This window comes from Symphalangus syndactylus, chromosome 14 (genome assembly GCF_028878055.3).
Source record: "Symphalangus syndactylus isolate Jambi chromosome 14, NHGRI_mSymSyn1-v2.1_pri, whole genome shotgun sequence".
NCBI classification, from domain to species: Eukaryota; Metazoa; Chordata; class Mammalia; order Primates; family Hylobatidae; genus Symphalangus; species Symphalangus syndactylus.
The window spans coordinates 61,530,795-61,542,238 of record NC_072436.2 but is presented as its reverse complement, the minus strand read 5'-3'; positions in this window follow the sequence as shown (position 1 = coordinate 61,542,238).

Below are 11,444 nucleotides of genomic sequence, written 5' to 3'. Positions count from 1 at the left end.
ATGAGTGAGAACATACGTACGGTGTTTGGTTTTTGTCCTTGCAATAGTTTACTGAGAATGATGTTTTCCAGTTTCATCCATGTCCCTACAAAGGACATGAACTCATCATTTTTTATGGCTGTATAGTATTCCATGGTGTATATTTGCTACATTTTCTTAATCCAGTCTACCATTGTTGGACATTTGGGTTGGCTCCAAGTCTTTGCTATTGTGAATAGTGCCACAATAAACATACGTGTGCATGTGTCTTTATAGCAGCATGATTTATAGTCCTTTGGGTATATACCCAGTAATGGGATGGCTGGGTCAAATGGTGTTTCTAGTTCTAGATCCCTGAGGAATTGCCACACTGACTTCCACAATGGTTGAACTAGTTTACAGTCCCACCAACAGTGTAAAAGTGTTCCTATTTCTCCACATCCTCTCCAGCACCTGTTGTTTCCTGACTTTTTAATGATGGCCATTCTAACTGGTGTGAGATGGTATCTCATTGTGGTTTTGATTTGCATTTCTCTGATGGCCAGTGATGATGAGCATTTTTGCATGTGTTTTTTGGCTGCATAAATGTCTTCTTTTGAGAAGTGTCTGTTCATATCCTTTGCTCACTTTTTGATGGGGTTGTTTGTTTTTTTCTTGTAAATTTGTTTGAGTTCATTGTAGATTCTGGATATTAGCCCTTTGTCAGATGAGCAGGTTGTGAAAATTTTCTCCCATTCTGTAGGTTGCCTGTTCACTCTGATGGTAGTTTCTTTTGCTGTGCAGAAGCTCTTTAGTTTAATTAGATCCCATTCATCAATTTTAGCTTTTGTTGCCATTGCTTTTGGTGTTTTACACGTGAAGTCCTTGCCCATGCCTATGTCCTGAATGGTAATGCCTAGGTTTTCTTCTAGGGTTTTTATGGTTTTAGATCTAACATGTAAGTCTTTAATCCATTTTGAATTAATTTTTGTATAAGGTGTAAGGAAGGGATCCAGTTTCAGCTTTCTACATATGGCTAGCCAGTTTTCCCAGCACCATTTATTAAATAGGGAATCCTTTCCCCATTGCTTGTTTTTGTCAGGTTTGTCAAAGATCAGATAGTTGTAGATATGCGGCATCATTTCTGAGGGCTCTGTTCTGTTCCATTGATCTATATCTCTGTTTTGGTACCAGTACCATGCTGTTTTGGTTACTGTAGCCTCGTAGTATAGTTGGAAGTCAGGTAGCATGATGCCTCCAGCTTTGTTCTTTTGGGGTAGGATTGACTTGGCGATGTGGGCTCTTTTTTGGTTCCATATGAACTTCAAAGTAGTTTTTTCCAATTCTGTGAAGAAAGTCATTGGTAGCTTGTGTTATGATTTCTTTTGCAAAGCAATTTGGTTATGTTTTCAGGAAATTGAGCAACACTTGCTTTAAAGTGGCTCTGTCCTTTAATCGCTTCCATTTACTTATTTTATTGATTTATACCTTGTTCTCTGCAATTCCTACTTTGATGGCTTGCATCAATTAAGACATACAGCAAATAACTAAACTCTTTGTCTTTGTGTAAAGTTATTTTCTCTGGTGCTCCCTAAGTATTACCAAAGGCTTCACCCAGCGTAAGGGACTAATAAACCCTAGATTACACCAGGGTCAGTCATCAGCAGATCATCAGTAATGTTGGCTACCAAGTATGTGGGTGTCCCATGAGATAGACATTGTATGAAAAAGGCCCCCACACTATGTAAAATAGAGATCAGTTAAAGGTTGACCAGCAATGGAGAAAGTCCATTGAGGTTAAATAGCATGAATTTGTAGATGACCTTATTGAAACAGCATGCGTGTGTTTTATTATTGTTGTTTACTTTCTGTAGCAACAGAAGGTAGCCTGGGGATAAAGCATGCAGGTGTCAGGGAGCTCCCAGAGTTCAGGTTTGGCCCAAAAAACCTTGCAACATAAGATTTTGTGTATAAATTGTAGGTTAAGTCACCAAGAGACTACACAAGGAAACTAACTCATTAATTCAGAAAGTAGGCAACTTTTGAGTGATCAGAGTTGACATGCAGATGAACAGTGAGGTAGGCAAGGTATTTGGAGATATGGAAGTTGGTTTGAGAGCTGGGACAGGTGTCAGTACCCAAAGCAATCCAGTCCAGCCAGTAGGGTGTGGCAAAGTTTAAACTGAGTGACCCTCACTACCTTGCTGGGGGACTGCTGGGGCCAGCTCATAGGGTACAAAGTCTAGGTCCTTGGCAAGGAATCTCAGCCCCAGTCAAATAATTTATTAGAAATAGCTGATTGAAGAACAAATGGTTTAACCAGTAAGAAGAATATGTTGCTTCATGTAAACTGAGAAAGTAGCATTGGCTTCAGGGGAGGCTTAATCCAATAGCTTAAATTATGTGACCAAAAGCCAATTATTCTCTCTCCATTTTTTGACTCTGTTCCCTTATCGTTGGCTCCATTCTCCACAAATTGTCCTTTTCATGGCTGCAAGATACCTGCTATCAGTTCCTGAGCCTATGTTTCCAGGCTCATATCAGAAGAAAAGAGAAAGTTCTGTTCCACAGAACCTCCTGCAGTATCCTAGGCTTGTCTTTCATCTGCCCTGTGCTCTAATTCTAGCAGAGACCTAGAGCAGTAGGCAGGAGCGAATGGCAGAAGCCCACGCATATGAACTGGGTTAATGAAGCACACCCTTGAATTGGTCCTGAGGCCCCTGATACTGGGTCTGCAATAACAAGAAGAATTCAGTTGTCTCAAGCTGATGGACTGAGGCTCTTAATGTACCTCCTGTCCTGACCTGCATTGTCTCAGCAGTTTGGTGTAGGGCTAGGCTTGCCAATGGAAAGGAGGCTGGTGACACAGCAAAGTGGGGGTGAAAAAAATCTATGGTGTTGAAATAAAAGGCGTTAAAATTGAGGTGGTGTTATGGGCTGAATGTTAATGCCTCTCACCCTGCCAAAATATTGAAGCTCTAAGCACCAGTGTGATGGTATTGGAGATGGGGCCTTTGGAAGGTAATCAGGTCATGAGAGTGGGGCCTTCATGGTGAGATTAATGCCCTTACAAAAAGAGACATAAGAGAAATATTGCACTCTCTCTGCCATGTGAGGATACAGTAAGGAGGCAGCCATCCGCAAGTCAGGAGGAGAGCCCTCACCTAAACCAGACCACACTGGTACCCTGATCTTGGATTTCCCAGCCTCTAGAACTATGAGAAATAAATGTTTGTTGTTTAAGCCACCCAATCTACAGTGTTTTGTTATAGCAGCCTGAGCTGACTAAGACAAGTGGAAACCAGGAAACCAAAGGTATCAAAGATAGTTCGGTGGAGATGCTGAGTCCTTGATGGTGTTACCAGGATTGACAGGAAGACTGCTGGAAACCTTGGCATTCATTGTCTTGGGCTCTACCTGCTGCATCGGTCACATCTTATAACTATTTCATCACCAAGTCATGTTATTTCTACCTCCAAAATGTCACTTTAGTTCTATTCATCTTCTCCATTCTCCCCATGGACATCTTTGTTTGACTCCTAATCACCTTGGATTTGGACAAAATGGTCTCTTCCTAGCTGCGTCACATCTGGGCAATCTTCCTAAAATACCATTGTCATCATGTTATTCCCCTGCTCAGAAAAACAACTGCCTCGCAGTCACTTATTGGATCTCTCTGCCAGACTTTTAAGTTCTCTTAAAACTTAATTAATGGACTGTCCAATATTATTTCTAAGCATTCCCCAGCATCTCCTGTCAAGCCCTCAGCCAAGTGTGGCTGCTCAGCTCTCACACCAGTCACACTCGTTTTCGCCTTGGCTCATGCTTTTTACTTCACGTGGAATTTCCTTTTGCCAAACTTCTGCCTGTCCAACTGCTACTCAGCTTTGGGAGCACAGCTCAAGACTCACCTCCCACAGACCTTCCCAAGCAATGCCATGGCCAAAGATCTTTTTCTTTCCCCAAATGTCTATTATACTTACACTGAGTTTCCCTGTAGCTGGATGTATAATGTTTATTTTATTATTTATTTATTTATTTATTTTGAGACAGAGTCTTGCTCTGTTGCCCAGGCTGGAGTGCAGTGGCGTGATCTCGGCTCACTGCAAGCTCCGCCTCCCGGGTTCAGGCCATTCTCCTGCCTCAGCCTGCCAAGTAGCTGGGACTACAGGCAACCACCATACGCCGGGCTAAGTTTTTGTATTTTTAGTAGAAACGGGGTTTCACCGTGTTAGCCAAGATGTTCCCCATCTCCTGACCTCGTAATCTGCCCGCCTCGGCCTTGTATAATGTTTATAGGTTAATTTTGCTTCCCCCCAAAACTGTTACTTCCTTGAAGACAGGGTTTGATTTTTCCTTTGTGTTCTGCACAGAACAGAGGCTACTTCTGGCCAACTCTTAGGCATTCAGCATTGATCAGGGAGGCAAAGGACGAAGCTGGCATAAAATGCAGATGTCTAGTTCTGTGCTGGGTTGCGGGCTGGGTTTCCTAGGCAGCTCCACCATCCTCGCACTTTCTCACCTAACTACCCACCAGCCTCTACCATCCAATTGGCTCAGAATAGTTTAAGAAATATAGGGAGCTCCTACCCTCACTGGCCACCCCCCGTTTTCTCTCAGACTTCTTATGGTTGCCATATGTGATCCACAAACTAAGTTGAGCTATACTATGTGTAGACTAAATAAAAAAATCTCAGACAAGTCTTCTGAAAGTTCTCATTCCATCAAACATCTACTTTGCCGTAAAGGATATTTAAAGTATATATTAACCTAAGTTTACAATACAACAACCCTTTTATTTCCAAGATTACTGGATATGACAAAGATCACAGAAGATTACTGGATATGACAAAGATCACAGAAGCCACCTTTAGTACAGGGACTTGGTTTCACCTGTCTTAGTATTTTAAAGCTTCCTAAGGACATAAAGAAGCAAGATTAATTCAGCTCATCAAAACGAAGGAGAAAAAAAGAGTTTTCTCAAAGCTGGATGAAAAAAGTTAACATCATACAAGATAAAATAATATCCTTATCCCTGAAATCTTAGCCTTTCTGCTGCCAACATCAGTTTTAAATACATGTGCAAGATAAAGAGAGGGAATGAAATTGCTATAGAGACCTAAGTTGCCAACTCGGGCACTCAAGCTACACAGAAAGATCCTTCAGATAGGAGCCTCTTATGGTTGGAAATAAAGCAAAAACACACCCTCTAGAACTCTATTTGAATAAGAAAAGATGCCCTTTCTGTTTGTTTTCACTTATAAATGAAGTTGAAATTTTCACCATAATGTGTTTTACCATGTGGGCCAACAAACATGAAGAGTGGCATTCGTCGTAATATCCACACGCGTTTAGGATTTTTTTTCTAATTTTAAATCGTGAATTTTTTCTGCCATTTTAAGTGAAGAAAAAAGCTGGCCCAATGAGGATCCCGCAGCCCTCAGCCACCAGTGATTGTTGAGAGCTTTTTTCTTTGTCTTTTTACTCTTTACCATGAATTCTTTTCAGACATCATCAGAATATGATTTCTACATTTCAGTGCATTTTTAATATTAAAGAAATGCCTTCAACGGAAAGAACAATATCTTCCTGCTCTTTATTTGACCTTTTTTGGTTTGATGTGATTTAAAAAAAGATCTGGGCAACAGTTTTATAAAGAATGCACAGAGACATTCCTGAAAGAGCACACTAGTGAAAATAATCATGAAAAAAGGATTAAAAGATGCAGCTTCTTGCTCAATCTAACATAACTATTGCTCTCCCAGTACTTTTTCTTAGGGTTGCACTGGTTTTGTCTAAGTCAGTAACAGTGTACTTATGTTTTTCATATTCTTATGTAAGTGTTCCTAACAGAAATTGTACCTTCATGTACGTTTAAGTGGATGAAGCCAAGTTAATATTCATTACCACCAGGCTGAGCAACATGGCAAAACCCTGTCTCTACAAAAAATACAGAACTTAGGCATGGTGGTGCCCACCTGTGGTCGTAGCTACTCAGGAGGCCAAGGTGGGAGGATCACCCGAGCCCATGAAGTTGAGGCTGCAGTGAGACATGATTGTGTCACTGCACTTTAGCCTGGGTGACAGAGTGAGACCCTATCTCAAAAAAATTTTTTAAATAAATAAACATATATATATATACACATATATATATATACACATATATATATACACATATATATATATATACACATATATATACACATATATATATACACACATATATATATACACATATATATATATTCATTACCAGTTTATCTGCTGTGTAAAAAAAATATAGATGTCAATCTCTCTTGAAAGATGGAAAGTGAACTACTAACTGGCTGCCGTTTCTCCATCTCACCTAGAGCAGATGTAACGCCAATTAAGGGAGCCCAGGTCTACGTGGTTGGATATGTTCTGCTTCATGCAAACTCCAGCCTCATAATAGGTCAGCAAAAATGTCTTTACATTGGCAAAAATAGTCCATGTAATGATCTCAAACTTCAAAAGAATAATTATTTAATCTTATATACTTTTGAAATAGCATTGATCTCTGGTTCAACATAGAACTTACTCTCAGGGAGCCCACAGTCTAATAGGAGAAAGCAGTGTGCAAATCAATAGTTATAATAGTATCTGATAATGAAGTACAAGCGGAGGCTCTCGGGTAAGGAAGACCTTGTACAGGTCCCGACTCAGGTACCAAGTAGCTGTGTGCCTATGGATAAGCCTATTTCTTCTTAAGTAAACAGCCATAAAAGTACCATATAGCATTCATAGAAGATTAAATGAAATATAATATATGCAAAAGAGTACAATATGATACCTAATACATAGAAAACACTCTGTAAGTGTCAATCAATAACTGTTAGATGAACATAATACCAAGGCATTTTAGTGGAGGGATTGGTTACCGTGACTAGAAGGCTGAGGGAGGGTGTCATGGAGAAGGTCCTATGTGAGAATGGAGAGTGGTTCTCTAGCCACTTCAGAGGAACGAAGGGCACAGAGGAGCACAGAACAGCATGTGCAAAGGCATGAGTCACAACATGACACGGGACTTTTGGGGAAAATGCCAAGTCATTACTGGAGCACAAGGTCCTGGAAAATTAGTCTAAGATCATATGAGAAGGTTCTTAGATGATCCATGCAAAGGAGGTTGTCTTTAATCTACAGATAAAAGAAATCACAGAAGTGTTTTTATATGGGAGTGGGGTTGGGGTGAGATGATCAGATCTGCATTTTAGAGAAACATGCAACAGTGTGGAGAATCAGTTGAAGAAAAAACTAGAAGCAGGATGGTGACATTAGGTTTCTCTTCCTGTAACAGAAATCAAGGTATGGCCAGGCAGCACTTTGGGAAGCCAAAGCGGGTGGATTGCTTGAGCTTACCTCGAGCGGGTGGATTGCCCAGCCTGGGCTAGGCAACATGGCAAAAACCTTGTTTCTACAAAAAAAAAATACAAAAATTAGCAGGGCATGGTGGTACATGCTTGTAGTCCCAGCTACTTGGGAGGTTGAGGTGGGAGGATCACCTAAGACCAGAAGGTGGAGGCTGCAGTGAGCTGTGGTTGCATCACTGCTGTCCAACCTGGGCAACAGAGTGAGAACCTGTCTGAAAAAGAAACGAGAAGAAAAAAACAGAAGAGAGGAAGAAGGGAAGAAGGAAGGAAGGAAGGAGAGAGAGAAGAGAGAAGGAGGGAGGGAGGGTGGGGGGGAGAAAGGAAAGGGAGGGAGGGAGGAAAGAAGGAAGGAAAGGAAGGAAGGGAGGAAGGAAGGAATGAGAAAGAGAAAAAGAGAAGAAAAAAGAAGGAAAGAAAAGGAAGAGAGAAAGGAAGAGAGAGAGAGAAAGGAGGGAGGGGGAGGGAGGAAGGAAGGAGAAAAAGAAAGAAAGAAAAAAGAAAGAGAAAGAGAAAGGAAGGAAGAAAGAGAAAAGGAAGGAAGGAGAGAGAGAGGGAAGGAAGGAAGGAAGGAAGGAAGGAAGGAAGGAAGGAAGGAAGGAACGAGAAATCAAGGTATATTAGTCCCTAATCAGAAACCTTGAGTTAGTTTTTCCATTGTCTTCAGAATAAAGCTTATACCTTGGCATAAGCTTCAAAGTCCTAACCATCTTGTCTCCACCTATCTCACTTATCCCCTGCCCACCCCATGACCTCCACCCATACTTTACCTTGTGACAGTCCCTAAGCATGCCACACACAGTCACCTCTATGCTTCCTGCCCTTTCCTCAGCTAGCAGTTATTTCTTCCTTTCATCCATCTTGAAAGTTCCTACTCATTCTTCAATGTCCCAGTCAAATCTCATCACCTCTGTGAAGGTCTCCATTATCCCACATAGGAGTTACTGATGTCTCCTGTTCCCTTCCTGGCCTATTATATGTCAGTTATGTATTTCTGAAGCTCCTTTTTACTTCTCATGTAAAAAGTATAAGCTTTTTTCTTTCAGAAAGCCTAAAGGAAGTATTTTGATGGCGTCACACTCCCTAAGTTTTAATAGAACAAAAAATTCTTTTCTCTCTGCTGTTAACACAATGGTGTTAAGAAATGTTCTGCTGTGAGGTTGTGGGTTCTCGGCTCCCTTTAGCTGGAAGGTGGGAGATTCATGCACAAAATCCTCGTTAGTGTTCATTCGAGCTGCCTAAGTAAATCCGGGGTGCACCGGTGGGACAACGGCTTCATTTGTCTTCCTATTTTGTGTTTTGTATAGAATACCATATCTGGCAAGACATGCCTTCTCAAACATAAGGAGATAATTGGTACTTTGAGGGAGAGGTTAAGCTTATTTATAATTGTCAGGAGTTTAAATATGCAGAAAAGAAAGAGCAGTCGTAACTTTCCTCTTTTGAAAAATGCCCTCAAACCGGGTCAGAACTGTCTGTCTAAATCAGAAATTTTGAACGATATTTAACTGAAGGTTAGATGTGGATCTTTTATTTTAAGTTTTGCTTTAAAATAGAAAACTATATGTTTATCAACAAATTAATTTCTTCTTAAACTCTCCTTATTTGTAGCACTGTTGCTTATCAAAATCCCTCGTGATTAATCTGCTATCTAGATGATTCTATTTCCTATGCGGTGGTGATATTCAAGGCAGGGAATAGAAATGGCCTGGTCTTCTTCTTTTTTTTTTTTTTTTTTTTTTTTTTTTTGAGACAGAGTCTCGCTCTCTCACCCAGGCTGGAGTGCAGTGGCGCGATCTTGGCTCACTGCAACTGAAATGGCCTGGTCTTCTTGCTTATTTTCCTTGATCTTGGCAGCACCTAACACCTACTTTCCCTCCTTCCTTTGTGAAACCCAAAGCCTTTCTCCCCACTCTCCTAACTTTCATCTCATCTCTGGAGCCATTTCTGGTCATTCCCTGCTTCTGCTTCCTTCTCCTACATCCTAAATGTGGAAGTCCCTTATAGATGAGCCTTGGCTCCTGGGACATTCCTGTTCTCCCCTTTCCCCTTCAGAGAGCTCTTCCATTCCCGGGACTATAGCTTCTTCTTCTGGCCTGCGATTCTTGGGCCTCTAGTCCTGCTTTTCTCCTGAGCTCTGCTCGCATATTTCCTCATGAATGTCTCCTCTGCTCCTCAAACTAAGTAAATGCAAACCCCCAAACATAACTTGTGTCCTACCCACACCCAGACCAACTCCCTGTACTGTACCCATTGTCTTGTCTCTGCAGGAACATCACCCTTCTTCTAGGCACATGGTTGAAGCATATATTCTCATATAACTCATCTCTTGCTTCTATTCTATGAGACAGGTAATTAATCAGCTTCTATTTTATGACCTTCCCATAGCCATCACCTCAGATCAGACTAGGAGTTCCTCACTTTCCTAGATCACTCCAGCACCTCCCAGCTGCCCCCCTGAATCCCAGAATCTCCTCTCCTGAGATTTCATCGCAATATTTCCATATCAATCCTCTTCCCTTCTCCACCTCCCAGTAATAAATGGGCACAGTACAGGGTTAGATGTCAGGTTTCAGTCGTGGTTCTAGCAGTTACGCACTGTGAATCTGTTTCCTTCTCTATGGAATGAGTAGATAATGTGTGTCTTCCAAATTATATGTAAGAATTAAATAGAATCATCACAGTATGTAAAAGATTATGCATCAATTGCTTAATGCAGTATCTGGCACATATAAGGTGTTCATAATGTGGGGTTTTCTTTGCTTTTTCTATTTTTTACTACATTCAATCTAAATTTGTTGACATAACTTTACTACCTTCCATAATTTCAAGGTGCCACCTACCTATTCAACAACAACTTTGTTCAGCCTTTTACTCATTAAAACAATATTTACTAAGCATTTGCTATGTGCCCAGTGCTCCAACCTTACTTCTATGTATAAATTGTAAATATCAGGGAGACTCCAAAACCCCCATCAGCCTCACTGAGTATCAGCCTTATTCTGTAGGTTTTCTTGGGTCTTTTATTAACAAAGTCAGTTATAAACCTCAAGAGTCTTTCTCCACCTACCCTTTGGTTGGGGTTTTGGTCCTTTGTTGATAGAAACTACCTTTTTTAGGAAGTCTAGCCCCAACCAAAAAGGCCTAGTCACCCTCTTTCTGAGAGGAAAGTCAGACATTGTAAACAGAAGTGAAAAACACCCTATCCCTCCCCCAGGTTTTCCCCAAATGCTTTCAGGGATGTACCTTGCAATATAGAGAAGATGCTTCCTTCCAACTTGCTTAAACTTGGTCCTCCAAATATTCACGTTCTTCAACATGTACCTGTCCAGACTTTCTGCATTCAGCCTTTCTCATCCCACGCCTATAGAATTGCTGTACTGCTCAAACTGCTTTAGGACCTGTACCAGCTCTTCTTTAAAAGAATGGAGTATTCATAGTATATATCAACCTAAGGAAAGAAAAAATATTAGGAATGTTATTATTAAGAAGAAAAACATTAGAAATGAGAACAAGATTATATATTCTGGCAAGAAAGGAGCTGGCGTTTAGTTTTAGAAGAAAAGAGGCATGAGTCATTGACTATCTCAACCATATATAAAAAGTCTGATAGTGAGTAAACTGGAGAAGCACAGAGGAGGAAAGAGCGTGATGAAACCAACTCCCCTCTTTTCGGGGTGAATCTCTAAGATCCTCTTTGATCTCAGCAGCCCCGTAGGCCCTGGTGTTTGCCTCCGACTTTCTCAGCTTTGAAGCCAGCCTACTTATTAATAGCCACTGTGCTGATTAAGAACTGCAATACTGAGATGACAGAATCTTCTCTTTGTCTTTAGGGAAAGCATGCGTGATGAGTTTACCCTAGACATTCTGAAGACCTTGTCATTTTGAGACAAAGACTGACTTAACACCAAAGGTTGTAAGCTCTGTGTGATTCATTCATTCATCAGTAAATATTTATTGTATTGAGTTGCTACCATATGCCAGCCACCATGCTAAATGCTGAGGCCGTAGCAGTCAGCAAAATGAACACAGTCCCTACCTAGTGGAGCTTGGTCTAGTCACAGGGGTCAGCCAACTTTCTATAAAGGGCCAGATAACAAA